This window comes from Corvus moneduloides, chromosome 3 (genome assembly GCF_009650955.1).
Source record: "Corvus moneduloides isolate bCorMon1 chromosome 3, bCorMon1.pri, whole genome shotgun sequence".
Taxonomy (NCBI): Eukaryota; Metazoa; Chordata; class Aves; order Passeriformes; family Corvidae; genus Corvus; species Corvus moneduloides.
The window spans coordinates 88,415,020-88,434,771 of NC_045478.1; the positions used below are offsets into that span (position 1 = coordinate 88,415,020).

Below are 19,752 nucleotides of genomic sequence, written 5' to 3' on the forward strand. Positions count from 1 at the left end.
CACCCCGCCGCCCGTCCAGGCAGGAGTCGAGCGAACCCCGTGAACCTGCCGCTTCAAAGCACTCCATTTCTCTTAAAAACACAGCTTTCCCAGCAATTGTGGAGATTTCCATGTGTCTGAGCTTTAGAAAGTGAAAGAACATTTTATTCTAAATGCCATCACGCCAAAACAGCTAAAATATTCTGTCTTAGTGATATTAAATAAAACTGTGCGGTTTAAATTTAGCTGTGTGTTTTAGCAGACAGGCTTGCAATGCCTGGTTCTTCTGACTCTAAAACAACTGTGAAAGTAGGAAAAAAATACAAATATTAATATTCTGGCAAGATGCAACCATATATTCCTAGAAAATAAATATTTATGAAATTCCTAGAACTAAACTAAACAAGAACTAAAACTTTGTCCTCACCACATCAGGTGCTTGTTTGTCAGATGTTAAGTTTTGCAAAGCCCATGTGGATGACTCCTTCTCACAAACTCATTTCCACCTCTCAAACAAACAGTTAATGATGTTCTCAGTATTCATGGAAGCCTGAAATTTCAAAAAACACATTGAGCCCAAACAGGGCTTCTTTGCTTTAAAAAAAAAAACAACTTTTTAATATCATTTTAACATTTGCTATTTGCCTTTCAGCCACTTATTTTTGCATTTTTTATTGAACATGGCTCAGAGTAAAGAGGGTATAATAGATAACCAAGAGAATACATCTTTATTGGGAAAACAGCTGATTATGCTCTCTAACAAAGCTGATCCCTCTGAAAGGTTATCTACTGACCTGAACAGTTTATTAAAGTAACTAAATATTTCAAACTACATGTTTAACTACAGGAGGAGTACAGATTTGTTTCCTCTCAAATTGCTGACAGAAACTTTGGTGAGAAGAGCATGGCAGCTGAATTTAGAGGATGCAACAGCAGAAGGAAAGGCCTTTATCTTTCAGTCTTACAGGGGTCCTATTTCTTCTTCCCTTAACCCCTCCACACAGAAAACTTGTCTTTCCTGACGGTAGATCTATGGTGGTGGGTCAGTCACATGTTTGAAACTGGAGAAAAGTGCAAAATACATTGCTTTGACAAGGATGGACCTCTCTTATCTCTTCCTTCCCCTACCCCAAATGTAGAATTTCATGTTCTTGACTATTGTGCCCAGCATTAGATTTCTTACAATATTTTCCCGATCATTCATCATAGAACGCTTACAGCTCTTCTAAAAATGTTACACTAATTCAAAGTATTTGCTACATATCCCTAAAAAAAAGCTTAATAAAATCCTGTTGTAGTTATTCAGGCTTTCATGACAAATCCATGCCCAAAATATGAATAACTCTTAGTTTTAGAATAAATAGAAACATTGCATATTGTGCAGATTTATTGAGATTTTTGTGTGTTTATAGTAGACTTTGAATTGAAGTGAGTCACTGTAACTGTGACATGAGAAGACACTAACTCCACTCCGGCATCCACCTTTAACATCTTCCCAGCAATTTCTCCAGGGCTTGCCCTTCACTTTCCTCATAACCCCTTCCCATTTGACAGGCACGTATCTTTGTTTCCTCCAAGAGGGATGGTAAAAAAAGCAGTGTGAAAATGCTGATGAGGAAAGGAGAAATCGTCAAGTATGCCACAGCTATGACTTGTCGTTTACACCACAACATCTACGTTCTGTTGTAGTTGCTGACTCTGGCCCTTGTGAGCTGCTAGAATAGCTCCTTGGGGAAAGTGTTGTTCTGAGTATATAAAGGCCTTGCTCAAATCCTGGATGTTTGTATCAAACTTGTTAAGTTTGATACCTTCAAACTTAACAGAAGAATCTTCAATGACTTAGAGCACATAAAAAACAGCAGTTTGCACTGTCCTGCCTGTGTTGTTGAGATTCCACTCAGGACAATTACTGTAAATCGAAATGCTTCATTTGTATTGTCTGCTCCAGCTTAGAGTTTCTTTTTGCTTCTGGTAGCTTGCATCCTTATTCTCCCAGTTCCTAACACATAGGGATTTGGTGTCTTGCCTGTCTCAAGGAGCAGAACAAAATACAGAATGAGAAAGCATTTCAAAATGAGAATTCACTGCTTTAAAATCTCCTGGCAATGTATCTTGAAAAATCTGTGTAGGGAAAAAATGTTAACAATTATAATGCAGATCAAATATTGGACCTGAACCACATAGCTATTTCCCTTTTAACTTAATGCACAGATATCTCAAACCAAGGGTATGAGTGGGCTGAAACAACTAATCACATTTTGGCACAGACAAGTACAAAAGGAAACCCAGAACTACAAATTCAACAGCTTGAAATATCAGCTGCTGCATGCAAGATCTTTACAGAACTCCTCTGAAGAGAACATACCCTTTTATAAATGTGATTTTTCATTTTAAAAATGTCATAAAATATCTCAGGAAAATTATGGAAGAATCCAGTATTATTGATATAAAGCATGAATCCACTGAAGTCTTATAGACATAAGGTTCCCTTACCTCCACTCCTAATTTCATCACATACATTCCCCTAAGCTATCAGGGTCCTGTCGCACATTTTGCATATCTTCCATGCATATGTTCAGAAATGTTATTCAGCAATAAAAACCAGGTCTAAAATGGGAGAAGTGGTGTAAGAGAGAGCAGTTCAGCGAGGTATAATAATGTCCTACAAAGCTGTGTCCCCCCATGGCTTCAGGGCTGCAAGCATCTCAACACATCTTTGCTCCAAACATTTGCCAAAGACCTTCACTATAGGACTCCCTCTGTGGGTCCTTGGGCACCATGTAACTGACGGCACAAAGAAGCGTATTCATTTGTCCTTCACAGAGAAAGTAGGTGGATAGCTATGATTCTGTGACAGGATTCTTACCCATAGCTCCTCTGCAGCTAAAGGGGTACAGCTGGGCTGTTTGGCAGGCGTTTCCATGTCACCCTACCCTTTTTCACCAATGTGACACGAATGACCCAAGGGTACCTTCATTCCACTCTTCCTCTGGGATCAGCAGCTGATTTCAGTGACTGAGAAACAGACTCTTCAAAAAAGAGTATTATCAAAACATTAGCTGTTCACCCAAATGATACACAGCAACCAGATAAAAATAAGAAAAAGTCTCCATCATTCCTTGCCTATACTGTATCTTTCCCTACAGAATTTAGGTAAATTACACTGACAGCAGCTACCTCGTTCCTTCATGTGTAGGAGGGGAAGACAGCTTCTCCTCTGGCTTGTTCTCTTTGTAACTGCAGGCTTTGATCCTATGCTTGGACTAGATGAAGAGAAGCCTAACAGAGTGGGCAGAGACGGACATACAGGCATGCCCTCCATTATTTCCTCTACCACTGACCTCTTCTGGGCTGCTGGTATATTTATATTAACCTTATCTGTCATAATTTTGCTTTCTTTGAAACAAATAAGTCTTCCTGTTCTCACCTACAGAAAAGCAGAAAGTAGATAAATTGCCAAGGGATTTCCTTTACTTTTTATACAGGTAATAAACCTAGAAGCCCAAAATCTGACCTCTTAAATAAAATGTCAGCGTATGATTCCCTGACAACTGTGGAGTTCACCAATGCTGAAAGGGGAAGATTGAAGTCTTGCCCTTCCTTCCCTACTGCTGGCTGCACATCTTCCTTCTACCTTGTGCTGGCTCTGCCATTAACTGAGAGCAAATATGAGTCACAGAGGTAGTAAAAATACAATCCATCAAAAATTGAATAGAGTTCTGCCCTATTAAGAAATTCAGAAAAGGATCTGACAAGCATCTCAATCAGCAATCCAGGAAGTTGGACCCTGCAATTAGAAGAGAGGAAGAAATAGAGAGGAAGGCAGGAAGGGTGAGATGTTCTTTTAGAGAGAAAAGACTCAGTGGCTGAGTCTGTAAGTAAAACACTGAAGGACAAAGAGGGAAAATCAGGTTTGAAGGCTGTTGATAATAGCAGCATCTCAAACCCTTCTCAGTCCATGGGATGGCTTTGGAACTGTCCTGGCAAATAGCTCTTACTGCTCATGTACAGCATCAATCCTATGGATCTTTAGCTCCTCCTGTCCAGCTTCAACAAAGCTGCATTTGAGAAAAAGTGACTGAACATACATTAAAAATGAGTTGCTAGGAAAAAGGAAGCATTGCTTTACTGCAGCAATATTCTTCAATGTCAAGGAGCTGCTGGCAGTGCTTGGCCTCTGGGACTATGCCTAAAGAACTGCAGCAGAAAAAAGCTCTTTCTTTTATATGTAAGTGCCAGGATGTTGCTCCCCATCCCACCCAGGCACAGAAATGGCCCTAGAGAGCCATATATTTTAGCCTTCAGACTTTATTACCATTAATTATATCTGGAAACGAAGCCAGGATCCCCAAGAACACAGTAGCAGGAACCAAACACAATCATCCATCTGCCTAGCAACATGGGTTGCCATGAGTACTTCTCCCTGTGCTCAACAGGCTGTGAGGGCACACCACTGAATGCAGAGCCAAGTTCAAGGGCCCCATACTGGTAAAGAAAGCCTGCTTCCTCAAATGAAGACCTTGCATTCCATCTCTAAGACCTTCCTCTGAAGCCTAGAAGCCAGCAGCCTGAAATGCGGAAATGAGGGACTTCTGGAGTACTGAGACGATGTCAGTGGAATTGCTCTTGCAAGAGGCAAAAGCAATGACACTGGGAACATCAGTGCCATCAAAACTCCATTCTTCCCTTCTCTGCTCTTTTGAGAAACTTCTTTGCATGTGTCAATACCATGCCAAAAACAATCCCCAATAACATACTATCAAATCACTGAATTTTCACACTTAGGAAGAAAAGAAGAAAAACCTGTGAGTGATACTGAAGGTATGGAAATACTCTGTAACATCCCAGCTCAGGAAATCCTTGAATCACAAAACATTGGTAGGAGAGACAGAGTATCCAAGATAGTCATTTGTGTGGTTCTCCAATGAGCACCTGCTTCAGACCTCATTAGAAGAAAGGGTACTCAAAAAGATGGACTTTTGACATGTCCCAGAAGGCTCATTTCGCTGTTCTTAAGAAAGCAAAAGATTGCTTGATAATTATTTAATATTTAAGGGAGGCCCCCTGATAATATGGTCATCTAGAAGCTGTTTAAAAATAGAGATACATGAGGAAAACACAATTTCAAGGTTTCAGACTGACATTTGGACAATTGTAATTGAATGGGGCTGTTGACTACTGGAATTATATTTATGTTACCAGTATTGTGAAGCTAACTTCTAAAAAAATCTCTTACTTTGTTGTTTGTTATATCATAACATGCAATTTAAGGGTATAAAGGCCATAGCAGAGATAAATAAGCCCAAGGTGCATTTACAAAGCTGTCAGCCACGATGTAGGAGTAGTTAGCCTTGGGATGAGAGAAGAAACTAAGGTTATACATCTGAATGATCATATCAGTTAATCAGCTTACATGAGACATGATATAGTACTTTTTAATACTTAGAAAAATCCTCCTAGCTCATGAGTAGCAGAACTACTTCCTTTTCAATCATCTGTCAAGATTATTTGGGCATGAAGATGTTGCTGTACTCACTAAGTTAGTAATAATCAAAACACAAATGAACCTGGGTATAGAAAATTAATCAATTTAAGCACTTGTGATTATTCTACTTTCTTCAGAATGCAAATCTTCAATTATTAAAAAAATTCTAGACCATCTGCTTGTGAAGATAATGTTTGGAGAACTGATGTAACACTATCCTTTTCAATCTACAGTAGGATAGTAAGGGAGAAAATCATCTTCCATAACAAGTCCCATTAATGTGTTCAGGATTTTACTTTACAAGTCTGACCCTGCTACCTGCTCAGGTTAACTTCAGAATTTCAGTGGGAATCAAGTTAAGGTCTGGGGGACTGATCTTAATTCACAATTTATTCATCTCCACTAAAACAAATGGCACAGGATTAAGCCTAGTGTTACAGCATAAGCACCACCTCAATTCTCATTCATCTCAGTGTTTTTTTATTCAAAGGACTAATTGCATGGCTAGCTTGTTTTTCCAGGTTCATGAATTTCATTTATTACTTAAATATAAGCTTTAACTTTGCAGGTATTAAATTAATTTCCATATTTAAATAAAGCTAACTCTGGTCTAACTAGAGATATACTGTACAGAGTATGTTTTGTTGACTTCCTATACAGACTTACTATTGTAAAATGAAAGTTGCTTTGCAATAAAAATATACTTTGTTATTTTAAGAGGGGGAAAAAAGAAACAGAACCAAGACATGCCCCAGAAACATTTTTTCTACCTTCAGAATAAGAAAGAAATTGAACTCCTATTTGATTCCCTCATGAAGAATAGGGAACTTTGATGCACTGTGGCAAGAAGATAGATAGCTGTATTAATGAAAATCTAATCTGTGCTCAGATACTTTGCATGTTGGCTATAAATGTAAAATATTCATACCACAATAGACTGTTAGACTGTCAAAAGCTGAAGTTCAGCCAATTTTACCAGGAGGAGTTGACATTTTGCTGTATTCTCAATCTAGGGAACTGAGAAAATAAGCTATCAAAACCACTCCTCCACTTGTAAATTTTGCCAGTGCAACTATTTAGATATGGCATAAATCTAGAAATAGGAAGTGTTTGTCTACTGCACCATTAAGACGCAGTAACTCAAACTACGAACAGTAACAAATACTTCGGATTGGCACTGTGTTTTCATGGCACTGTGCCAGGGGAAGCAGAGGCGTCACCTCCTTTTGCATCACCTTCTCTGCCATGACCCAAGGCACAGCCATGAAAGGATCTGAGGAAGAAACTGATTCAGCTAGAAAATACTCTTCTTTTTGTGGTTGTGGTTACCAGGTTGTGAGCTGGGCTAGTGTAGCAGAAAGGGCAGTGTAAGAACAACTGACAGGGGCTGAGGGAACACAGACCTGCCACCGAGGAGCAGCCTGACACTTTAGGCACAATCCTCCAAGAAGGGGCTTTTGTTCCATCACTGGCTTGCCTTCTCCCAGCTCAGATGCCTGCTGAACTATCTTCCAGTCATGCTCCATTCACATGGAGGTGCACCAAGGAAGCAAAAGCAGGGCTCAGAAAAAGAAATATCATCATTTATTAGACTAGCTGACAGAGCTGAGAGGATAAAATAAACAAACAAACAAAAACAAAAACGAACAAAAAAAAACCACCCAAAAAACAACAAACCCCACGCCACAGTGGTTTTGGACATATAATCCCTTTTTCAGCTCCGAAACAGAAATTGCATCCCTTCAACAGAGTGCATTGGTCATCATTTTCAAATAAATGTAGCTTTATTATGCTACCTCATTCGGATTGTTGGAGTGAAATGGCTCGTTGGGAGCTGCAAGGTAGAGGTGTTTGCAAAGGAAAACATGGTAAGGACATTAGCCTTGTGGGACAAAAAGACAAGCAGTTATCACATGCAGAGCCCGAAGGAGCAGGGAAAACTGCAACATGGTAAACTGATTCTAATAGATACTGCAGACAGATGCAAATAAAGGAGACTTAACAGGAAGAGGCACTTAAGCATCCTGATAAAGCCATTTAAATTGTCTTTGGTTTGGACATTCAGAGCTATACCACTTAGGAATTTATGAAACCATGCAATGAACCACACCAGGGAAATGACAAACAGCCTGAAAAATAACCCAGGAGATAGAAATAGGCCACAAAGTACTAAGGAGTTATTACTCTGTGAGATGAGATCTCATTTGCTGAATAGCCACATAAAGACTTGCACAGCATAATGTAGGGAGCAACAACTGCTTAAACCATGGCTGATGATGCAACAGTTGCTTGTCAGACACACAGATCACACACAGGTCAGCATATAAAATTATTCCAACATATAAAGATTTAAAGCATAGGAAAGCTGTGATCAATGACCTTCTCACTTAAAGAAGTCATGGCTAAGATTACACAGGATAGTGAAAATGGACTACTTGATATATACATAAGTTTTATCTGCTAACTGAACTTTCCAAAGTGGAAATACAAAGTTAATAATCCATCTGAAACTCTGGATATGTAAACCCTAGATAGGTAACCTCCTCCCAGTTCTACGTCATTAGCACCATGATTTACCCTCAGGAACAGGATGACTATGGAAATAAACCTAAAAGTTTATTATCCTCACAGTGCAAGATTATTTTTTTCTAATTGCTTATTTAAGTATATAATTAAAACAGAACACAGTCTTTATCTGGTTTATATATATTTTCATGATACAATGGTGTTTATTCACATTGCTGTATATATCAGTAACACCTTGACAGCTAGAGTTATTGTCAGTTCAGATTAACTCAGCAGACAGACTCCAGTTTTTAACTAAACCACAAATTTTGCAAGCCTGAAGACCAAACCTTGCTGCAGTGGTTTGAGGCAATAGTGTCTCTTGGTGACCTTACCTCCCACTACCAGCTTGCATCTCTCACTCTGTAACAGAAGAATCCGATAACAATGGGTGTGGATGTGCTGCTATGTCTCCTTCCACCTCCTTTCCCCTCGCCTTGGATGTATGACACAGCACATCATATTTAATACTTTAAATTGATAAACATAGCTGTGGCCCAGAGAGTGGTGACACATCCCATTTTGTCACTTCTCAAACAGCTGCTGGGACAGTAAAATCTTAAACCACTGTAGCTAAACTAGGGACAATCTGCCATTGAAATTAGTAAGTGTGGGTTCTCTGTTACTAGACTTCAGCTGGGACCCCCGATAAGTATTTTAACCCCCCATTTTTCAAACACCAAGACATCTAAATGAATCTTCATCTGCAGTTATTCAACCTCCAAAAGCTCAGGATGCCCCATCTGAATAGTATTGTCCCATATATCTGTTGCTTGTAGGCTGAGTATTAGTGATGTGTATTTTAAGATATTTTTAAGATAGTATTTGTATCTCTCTCCCCATCCCCTTTGCAAGTAGTTTGTCTTTTATGTGCAGCATGGAGCACTCAAGATGCGTCAAAGGTACAGATGGCATACTCAAGTGCTGAGCCTTCTGAAAAGATTCTCCTTTTGTGTCCTGTGTGCCTCTTTAAACATCCAAAGATGCCCTTGGAAGCAGACACATACTTGAAGCCTTCCCTTCAGTGGCACCACCACTTTTCCTCCTCCCATAGTGAAATACCTGCATACTAGAAGTCAAGGTTTCACAGAGCTGTAGATAGACCCATAATCACCAGATCCCAAGACACCAAACCGACCACTTTGTAGATCACTAGCCCTGACACCAGCAAGTTTAACAAGATCAAATAACAAGGTGGTGCGGTACCATGTTCTCCTTTCTAACTCTTGGTCAAATATTTAGAGCCTCCAGAATGGTTAAGGTTGGAAGGGACCACTGATGGGGTCATTTGGTCCAACCTCTCTTGGTCTCCCCAGCAAGCCTCCAAGACCACAATAGTCTTTTCATTAAGCAGTTTATCTATGACACCTTCCAAAATGGCTACCAGAAATCTGCCAGGATGCTCACGAACTGATCTGGTAGCCATGGAGATACACATGATTCTTCTAATCTACAATTTCAGAAGTCTGAGAACCTCTTGTTCTCCTAAACAACTCTAGCAGCCCATTTTTTTAGTATTTTTTCAGCAGTCCTGTTCCCAGAGGGACCAAAGAGCTCCTCAGTAAATACAACACAGTCCCAGAAAGGACTAAAAGAGGTTTTTTGTCTTTATGGAATTACTTGGATTCAGTAGTAGAAGCAAGAAGCTGATTTTCAGAGCTCTGTTTTTATCACTTTCCAACCTATGTTCAGTGACATAAAATATAAATGCATAAAGTTATCAGCCTAGAGCTATTGGCTTCCCTATAGATTTGAGAAATCAGAAACACAGAGGAGAATCTCTGATTTGAGACTTTGAAAGAAATAAATACCCATCTCTTTTTTCTCAGTAGGGACAATCTTCAGTAATATCAGAATTAGAAAGGAGGTGGGGTGGAAGGAGCTCCATAAATTCACAGATCACCTGAAGTTCCTGGCCTGGCATCTCATCTGCATAAGGTGTGGTTGGTTTTGAAGGGGCCAGTGTCATTAGCAGCAATTCAGTGGCTGGGAAGATCACTTTTGTTTTTAAGAGAACCATTACCAAATCCTTTTCTCCATCCTCCCCACATCTTTCAATAGCCTGGTGGATTGCAGCAGATAAGAGTTGGGTGTATATTAAGCATGAGGTTTCACAGAAAAATCTAGCTTGTAAGAGCCCTTTTTTAGTCAACTTTGTGATCCCAAATAATTGCATGGAATTAATCACTTATATTGTCACTTGGAAATCAAGAATAAAAGTGCTAATTTCTGGAAGCTGGAGAGAGCATACGTGCTATCTACTGAGAAAAACTGAGGGAGATATGCACTGGGAAGAAAAAGATCTGTGAGGTATTACTGTTAGAAGAAGTAGAATGAAACCTGAATGAGAGGATTTAAAAATAGAACAAAAATGAAGAACAGAAGTGAAAAAACCACAACCAAATACTTGAAACAGAAGCATCAGGGAAAAAGGAAAAAATGAAAGTAAAACTCCATATAGATAGTCAGACAGAAAAATTGTGTTTGTCAGAATGATATATTAAGAACCTTTAAGTTTTGGGGGGGAGGACCAAACAAAAACCAAAAATAAACAAACAAAAATTGAAGAGAGGGTGATCTAGTGATCCAAAATATCAGCAGATCTAAATGGCTAACGGAAAAATCCCAGTCTTGAGGCATATATTGATACTCCATCCCAGTCACAAGGCAAATATATATGCTTAGCTTTACCTCACACAACACCAGTGAGTTCAGCAGTAAGCTCCACCAGTGTAAATCACACTTCTCCCTCTCTTACACCCCCAGTTTCAGCAGATGCAGACACAGTAAAGGCTGGGGGGAAAAAAAAGAAGACAGGAATGAAATGCAATTTCCAATTCAGATAAAACATCAGACTGAAGTACTGAAAGAAAATACTTCTTTATCCTTACAAATGTGGTTCCAAAAAGACCTAAAGGGCAGAAAGGGGAAATTCAACATACTCTTACCCAGCTTTAAATCTTTCCATTTTGAAAAAGAGACTATTAGGATTTTAAGAGATCCTGGTGCCCTGCAATAAGCAACTTTATTGCTAATTGGAGCACTGTTTCATAAATTTTCTTAATTCTAAGGAGCTTGCTCAGTTTTGATATTCTCTATAATTAACAGAATCTCTGAAGTGATTGCAGAAGGGAAAAGCAATAAGTTAGTTTAATAAACTTGACCGAAGAAGGAAAGTAAATTTCAATTTTCAACAAAAATGCTTAAAATCCAGAATACATTCTGAAGAGCACAGTGTTTACCACTGATATTTATTACATGTTTTTTTTAAACTTTGCTTTATTCAAACTTATTCTGGATACTACCCAAGATAAAACCCTGTAGAATCCCAGCATGAGGCAGCTGACAGCCCACCCTTGTGCATGTGTGCAGGCAGGATCCTTGCTGCTCCACCAGCCCTTCTCCTGCAGCCCATGCAGGCTGGGCTATTCCAGCTCCTGCACTTCACTCTCTTCCTTCCTGCCCTCTGACTGACAACCACAGCCTCCCAGTAAAGCCATAGTACTCATCCCAACCAAATTCTTCCCTTTCTTGTGTTAGGCTGCAGACTTACTTCCAGCCTTGGCTCAGAGGTACCTTTGGTCTCCAGGTGCATATTCCTGAGCAGCCTGGGCCCAAAGCGCTGCTGGCTGTGGGTGATGAGAGCATACCAGCTCTAAGCTCCTGCAGGGTTTCATTTAGCTGTCTTGCAAAGGGAAGTGCTCTGTCCCTGGGTCCAAAAGTGCAAGCTTCCAATGTGGTCCCCAATCACACCAGTAACAGTTTGTGTGCTGGGGAGAGGAAGAGGAAGGCATGAGAGAAGGAGGGGTATTTTCACAAGTTTTGCTGCTGAGTATCCAAATGAATTTCTGTGGATTTTTTACCTGTTCACAGCAAAGAAAGTGAAAAGTGACTCAGCACCCATGTTCATTCACTTCCTTCCCAGACTGTCAGTTTGGGGGTTATCTGGGGTAGCGTTCTCCAAAGCAGCCCTCGTTCACTTGGAAGCAGACGGAGATACTCAGCTCATTTCATGTGGGCTGCCGCAAGCTGCGATCCGCTGCCAGTGCAGGTCAGGTTCAAGCCAGACTTTTCAATATTCCAGCAAAGTTCTGCATCATTATGATAAAGTATTTCAAGTATATGAAAGCATTTGAGATACATACAAATGGGTGAAGAAGATAGGGAAAGCTATAATCAGCAAGTGAGAAGCACAAAGGAACAAAAGGAAATACCATCAGAAATATTTCCTCATAATAAGAGTGCTTCAAATAAACAATGGATTTAAAAGCTTGCTTCTGATTTATTGCTGGTTGCAACACTATGGCGTTAGGTACAAACTCTCATCTTGTTAAGCCTAAGAACTTGGACAGGGATTGCTAGAGTTAGTTACTATGGAGTTAAAAAAAATGTTGGCTTTTGTGATGAGACTAGCTTCAGAGAAGAAAGAGAGGATAAAGGAAAAGAAGCTGGTTTTAAGCATTCATTTAAAGATTTGCCATCTGAATGCTCTGCATTAATTTCCTTTAAAGCTGATCAGTTATAACATTATTTTCTCACATAATTGCTTGCTTTCCAAGTCTTTTGTGGTTATTTTAGTTTGTTTTTTACTAGAGTATTTGAGACTTTCCCATATGGAACACACTGGTGATAAAAAAAATCTTTCTAGATATTGCGGACAATCTGCCTCTTCTCTGTTTTGAAGGTGTCAGATTTGTGCTTGAAATGCATGTCTGTCTTCACTTCTTTTTAATGATACTTTCAGTTGTAAATTCTTCATGTTTGTAAATGATAGACAAGCACACTGTTGTCACACAGCAACCAGCTCTTATTTCAGACACACTGTCCTGTTTATGATAATAGGATTGTTACAACAGTTCTTTGTTAAGACTGGCATGCTGTGCTCATCTTGCTTCTTACTCTTAACTTTTGCTGTTGAGGATCTCTTCTTTTGCTGGTATGTGAAGCAAGAGAAACAAGTGCAGATGCTTTGTCTCACAGAGGAACTGCTAGGCAGTTCTATTTTCTTTTGTATGTAAAAGAACTCATAAAATCCAGAATCCCATTGAGGCATTGTAATGATTGTAATAATTCATTGTAATGAACTCAGCAGTCACATGGGTCTGGGGACACAGGAAAAGCTATAGGATAGAGAGGCTTGGATTGCAAATACTGGTAATTCAGGATGCTGCTCAAAACGTACTGGCCTGATGTTATTTTAAAAGATAGCTTTATGTTCCTCTCAGAAAATCTTAGTTGGATAGTTTAGGAGCTTGTTAACTTTTGGATTAGCTACCTTACAGCAGAAAGCCCTTAGAAAAGTTGTGACCCTCCTCCTCCCTGACTTTACTGGCACTGTTCCCTTAGAACAGTGTGACCTGATGGGATACCTGGTTGTGATTTATAATATGTGCTGGAAGGGCTGCCTGCCTTCTGGCCAGTGTGCAGTCCCAGAAATATCCTTAGCCTATGGATATGGAACAGCAAGGTTACATGACAGTGCTTTTCTTCTGCTGTTTATTGTCAAATGTTCTCAGAGAGTTTGTAGGGGACTGACTGAGTTTTTTGGTGCTTTCCTAGGAAATGACCTGTAGTCATTTGCTAGCAGTTGCTTTAGTGTGTTGCCAGAAGAGTTTCTGTTGCTAAGTCTTTCGTATGAAATTATGCTGGTTTCCCTCAGCCTGAAAAAAAAAGCTGAGCGGATTTGCTCCAGCAGAGTGGGTTAAAGAGCAGTCTCTGACAAAATGGCTTTCTTTCCAGAGAGCATTCTACAGTGAAGTTAACTCAGCTAATGCAGTTTCCTAAAATGAATCAACTGACCAAACCTCTGACCTCATTTCTTTATCCTCCTTTTAAAGATGATATAGTGTAGAGTCTTAAGTTTTGCTAATGGTTGTGCTGTGATTTGCTAGTGCATAGTTAGGTTTTGTGTCATTTTCTGAGCCCATGATGTATGATGGGAGGCAAGTCGGCAGAAAGGAAAAGGCTCCCTTTCCTTTTCTCATTTCCTGTGCAGAAGGGTTTTCCTTTTATTTTTTTGAGCTGACTTCATTTGGGGCTTAAAAGAAAAGTAGCTGGACTTGGGATACTGCTTCCAAAGGTAAAAGCCAAGAGATCTGTGACCAAGACTGTGGGGAAAGGCAGTTTTGTACTCTCCAAGTTACTTTTTGGTGCTTTGGAGTCTGCTTAGCAGACCTCAGGATTTTGTAACAGCTGCCTTGTAGGATTGCCAGGGCAGTGCCTAAACAGGGAAAGCTACCTGGCATCCATCTGTCTATCTGGACTTCAGCTGTGTGTCACACAGAAGTGGCCATCTTGAAAGCATGCTAACATGTATTAATAAATATTTTAAAATAGTTCACTTACTTAGCTTTGCCTATCACAGATTTAAGATATGCAGTTGGACCATGGTAGTACCTTTAGTTAGCAAAAAATATTCTTAAAAATTCTAGGGGGTTTATGTGTTTTTTTTAGCATGGGCTTCCCAATCTGTAGAAGCCACTCTTTGTGAACTGAGGGGACAGAGGAGATCGCCTAAGACCTAACAGTACTCTGGTGCCACAAAATGTATGTGGCGACTTTTCTTTTTTGGCAAGAGCATCTTATGAGGGAAAGAAGAAAGATGTATTGAAGAAGCTTAAAGAGTAAAATTATGATAGGCATGTACTGTGTGTACTACAAAGAGTGTTAAGTACCAGAATAGGAGAGAAAAAACAACCCAAAAAGGTGATCATCTGGTAGTTAGTGGGGGTTGTTTTTTAAAGTCAGGTTGAACAGAAAAGTTACATTAGGCAAGGGCTGGTCTGTGGCTGCCAGTTGTGAATTGTCCTGTCTCCATGACTGTTTGGGTTTAGTGACATATCTTGACCATATGTGTCTTCACATGTGAGCAGAAAGGTACACTGAAACTGATACTCAACCTTAAAACCTACTTATGATTGTTTTAGTAGTCCCTTCGAGAGATTAATTGATACTCCCTTGAAATGGTTCTTCCACATTGTCTTCTCACAGGAGAACCATATTTTTGGAAGCTGATTTACAATGGCACCTCCTCTTCCACAGACTGACTGCTGTGCAGAGGGGTTTAGTCTATCTAAATTTCCTGAGTTCACAGATCCACTCTAGTGAATGTGTATATGTGGCAAGTTACAAAAAAAATTTCCAAGAACTGCAGATGTCTGATTTGTGGAGCTTGAGATATGTGTAGTCAGTAAACTTCTGTACGGTTCTGAATAAAGCCAAAATGAATCCTGGTATTAATGCTGGAGAATGCAGCCTTTTTTCCCCAAGGCCAGGCTTAGAAACTGTGAGTCTTTGAATGCTCTGAACTGAGAAACTGTTTCTCAGAAACTCGTGGGCTTGGGTTTTGGCTTTTTTTTGTTAAGAAAAAAAAGTTACTCCTTGGAAATGGGGAAGGGGGGATTCTTTCTGGTATGGGGTCAGTGAGGGTGACAAACATGGGTTGTAGCTGATATGTGATATCCCAGTGTAGTTTTGCAGCGCTTCCTTCTGCTTGGTGGGATTACTCAACTACTTCATCCAGCCCACAGGAAAAGCAAAATAGCATTAGTATCTTAAAAAGGACTAGTGCACTGACTCTGAACTGACAGCTCACCTGGAGGCCCAAAGGGTGCTATGGCAGAAAGTGCAGTAAGAGAAAGATGCTTCTGAGGAGAACTAGCTAACCAAACCAGTGCCAGGAACCTGAAATTCAGTCCCTTGAACCCTGACAAGACCTGCTTGTAATTAGACACTAACTACCCCCTAGGTCCTGAAGATGTTTTCAGACCTAACTAATACGGTTCCTGTGCAAATAATAGGCCTTATTTTGGCATATGACCACCTCATTTCTGAGATGAATTGAACTTCTTTGATATTAAAATATCATGGAGAGATTATAGATAGTAAAAGGCAAGGTCAATCTAGTTCAGCATCCTGACTGATCGTGAGCAGTAGTGCATGTCAGCGAAAAAGGAGCACAGGGCAAGGTAGTGCTATTTCTCAAAAACATCCTGGCAGACAGATCCTAAGATAGAGCATACCTATGGAGATAAATAAATAGGGGGGTTCTTTGGGCTAAGAAATCATCAGAATTGCCCCTTAGTCATGCAACCTCACTTGGGACAAATTAGCACTTTAAAAATGTCTGAAAAATTCTCATTGGGTCTAACAAGGATTAATGAGTATTTCATGAGGAGTGATGAAAAGGGAGAAAGAAAAAGACTTGCTCCACATGCTGCCTGCTATCATAAAAAGCAGCAGAGTATTTCAATAATGATATTCTCTTTTAAAGTAATGGTGTGTTGAAGGTGGAAATCTGAAGGCAATATTAATTGAGGGTAGATGGATTAAGGACATGCAGGAGAGACCAGGAACATACTGTGATGGTCAGATGTAGGGTAAAGCACAAGAGGAGCCAGAACAGGACAGGCAAGTCTCTAAGACAGCAGAACAGGGAAAGACAAATGCCTGGGTTCTCCTGCAACACTGAAGGTGTGTGGAAAGGTTCAAAGCCCAGGTGGGACTGGACTCTTGAGATTGTTCAGTCCCCTCCTGAAAGCTTGCTCTTCTTTTTGTTACCTCTTTGTCACTGCTCTTGGCAAACAGGAAGAGGAGAGAGATTTGGAAGGACTAAAGAGTGAATAATGGAAAGAACAGTATAGGTGAGTAGAGCAACTAATTGAAGTCTGAAGAACAAACAAAAATGAGGGAAACCAGAGTAACTGATCTGTTGAAGGGCCAAGTCCCAGAGGGAGGATCCCAAATTACTTCTGAGAAGGAAAACTGGTTTGGAGAGAAAAACAGTTTAGGTTAGAAAGTAACACAGGCAGGAGAAAAATGCCATGTGACTGATAAAAAGTGCATAGGATTGCACCTGTTATATATGGGGACATGTCACTTTTCATTTAAATGAAAAGGAAGATTTTGTTTTAATATGTTTTGAGACCAAAAAAGGCAATTTTAATGGGGGAGTATTGTGGTTACCAGCAATCATGTTTTTCATATGGCCATCATCATACAAGTAGCAGCTTTGCACATTAAAGCTTAAAGTGCTTTTCTTAGTGCTTCCTTGTTTCAGGAGTTTGCATTACCAAACACTCATTTTTGATAGGGCTGACATCTATCTATCTGCATGCTCTATGAAAAGCAGAGTTGAAGGATTCACTCAGTATCTGAACTAAGAGAGGGTACAGCAACGAGAGCATACTTCCTTAAATATTTTTTCTCCTTCGAAGTATGAATAAGGTAAAGGCAAACTCCTGAAACACAGGGCTCAAAGAGGACAGGGGAGTATCTTAAGAGAGATTTTTCCCAGGGACAGATGTGTAATAAATACATATTTAACTTACACATAGAAAAAGCTTTTTTTTTAACACTGAGAGGCAGTCATTAAGGTTACACATCTATTTCAGTTGTGTGCATTTTATTTACTTAGCTTTATGATTATTTACAACTATTTATTTATAATTTACAACTGAATCACCTGATGTCTGAAAATCAGCTAGGATTTCTCACTTCTGTAATAATAGGTAACATAACTGTAGTCTGAAAACACAGTCTTGCTACACCTGATTGCTAGTGTAATCAATTGTGTAGTTAGATAGTAAGCATTACCCTTTGTATGATGGTATGAGTTAATCTCCTTTAAAAATAATAAGTTTAGTCTTCTAAGTGGTTTATTAAACAGATAGCTGTAGTAACCTAAAAAAATGCCTCAAGTTAGTAGTGCTAAATTTCAGGAAATACGATTTTTACTTTATCTACTTGTGCCTTTACATAAAGGCTTGAATACTTTAGGGTAAGAAATCTCTCCATGTGCCTCAAAACTGTTAGCTGTTTTGTTTCTCCATGGCAACAGGAGTATAAAGCAGTATGAGCGTGTCACTGAGGTAGGGAGGCATGACATCGTTTAGGAATGGGATTACATGTGACGACTGCAGCTCTCGGGTGATTCTGAAGGAGGGTGTTTTCTAGCACGCAGGAGCTGTCCATATGTGCAGATGTGCTCATTTAAGGCAAGGCTTAGGGATCCACAGCTGGCCTAAAAGAATCTATCAATCTTTAAAGTTTGCGGTGGTGGGAGGGATTATCAGACATCAGGGTCGATTAAACTCTTCCAGAAACATGACTCAACATGTGAAGAGCCCTGTGCAAGATCAAGGTCTAACACAGGGCTCTGTCTGAGGTTCAGATACTACAACTCATAAAGAGTTAATGATGTATTTTCTGTTTAAACTTATTTACATAAAAAAAAAAAAAAGAACGAGGGTTGGATAGGTAAATGACATCCAAATTAGTGCAGAATTATCTGTAAGTCTCAGTCAGTAATCTTGCAATATTAACTAGTTTAGTTTTGTTGTCACTTTGGCAGAACAGTATGTCAGGAATCCCTCAGCAGACTAGCTAAGATGGTTCATGAAGGAATGGACAAAGGCAATGATTTATAGTGCTACAGCATAATTGCACACTGACCTCTCCTTTGCATTCATGTACTCTTACCCTTTTCTTCCACTGTTGAGGTGACTCTGACTTAATGGACTGAGTTAAAATCTACTAACTTGACTTTAAAGTGAGGGAAATGTTCTGGTAACCTTTCTCACCTGTACATATTGCATCTCGTCCTGTCTCTGTTCCAACAAGCTGTTCTGTAGTGCTGGGTTGAGCTAACCTTGCCGACAGAGTCGTGTTTTCTCCAAGTACATGTAGCCTGACTGAGAACAGAGCAGTGTGTGTCTGTACGTGTGTGAAAGAGCCCTTTCCTTGCGCAGTTAAAACAGGCTGACTTCCTCGTCTCTCTTCCCCTCCTCTGGGGCAGGTAAATAGAATTTCTTCTGGTTCAGGAGGCCACACGATCTGTACCAACACAAGGCATCTTCGTGGCAAACACACCTTCCCTTCTGTTGCACTTCATACTGATCCTCTGGTGGTTTGACTTGCATTTCTTTTCCTGCAAATGAAAATTAGCTTTTTATCCAGGCTCCCTAAGGAAGCCGACTTGTAGATCAGTGCTGCGTTTCTGCTTGTGTGAAATCCTCTCCGCTGTTTATTTTCATGTTACTTTTGCTCGAACTGGAAAAATTCAAAATTCAATCACTGTACAACTTGTGAGGCTGGGGAGAGCCCCATATTAGCGCTGTGCAGAGGGGGAGACGGGGAACAAGAGAGGGAAGCTGCGCAGTTTTGGTGAGCGGGTCGGCTCTGTGCCGAGCTCCAGGCCAGGAGTCCGTGCACTGGCGAACCTTTGTTACCCGGCTCTGGGCAAGGCTCAGCCCCGTGCGTGCCTCCCGGTGCTGCGGGGACGCGGTAGCTCCGCTCCTGCCCTTGCGTAACTGCGTTAGCAGGGCCGTGCCAGGGCAGCTATTTCGAGCAGCAGTGCCCCTTCTCAAAGCCTGTACGCAATAAACCGTGCGGGACTAGGCCCCGCATGGGCGCAAGGGAGCCAGGGGAATCAGGACAGGGCGCTGCGAGGCTGTGGCTCGAATGCGGGCCCGTGGCGGGGGCGCATTTCGGTCGGGCTACGGCCTCATGCGGGCGGGAGCTGGCACGGCGGTGGTTCGCAGCCCGGAACGGATTTATCGTGCCGGAGCGATGTATCGGCCGATCTGCCGCCGCCAGGAACGCGCCGGGACAAGGGCGGCGGGCTGAGCTGCGCTCGGGCGGGTATTTACGGTAATGCGGTCGTTACGGTAGCGCGGGAGGGCCTACGTGCGCGGGGGCGGGGCGGGGCGCGCGCGGCGCCGGTG

The 19,752-nt window shown here is 40.7% G+C and overlaps 1 long non-coding RNA gene across 2 annotated transcripts; it reads right to left on the reverse strand.

Moving 5' to 3' along the window:
* Positions 1–57: 57 nt before the first annotated feature.
* LOC116441095 lies at positions 58–19,708 on the reverse strand. Of its 2 annotated transcripts, XR_004238877.1 has the most exons (6): positions 18,610–19,708; positions 11,893–12,120; positions 11,583–11,799; positions 10,721–10,822; positions 6,868–7,025; positions 58–2,005 (listed from the first exon to the last, which is right to left on the reverse strand). It is a non-coding gene; the product is annotated as an uncharacterized LOC116441095 (long non-coding RNA). The 2 variants fall into 2 exon arrangements; XR_004238876.1 differs by having other exon boundaries at positions 58–7,025.
* Positions 19,709–19,752: the final 44 nt, after the last annotated feature.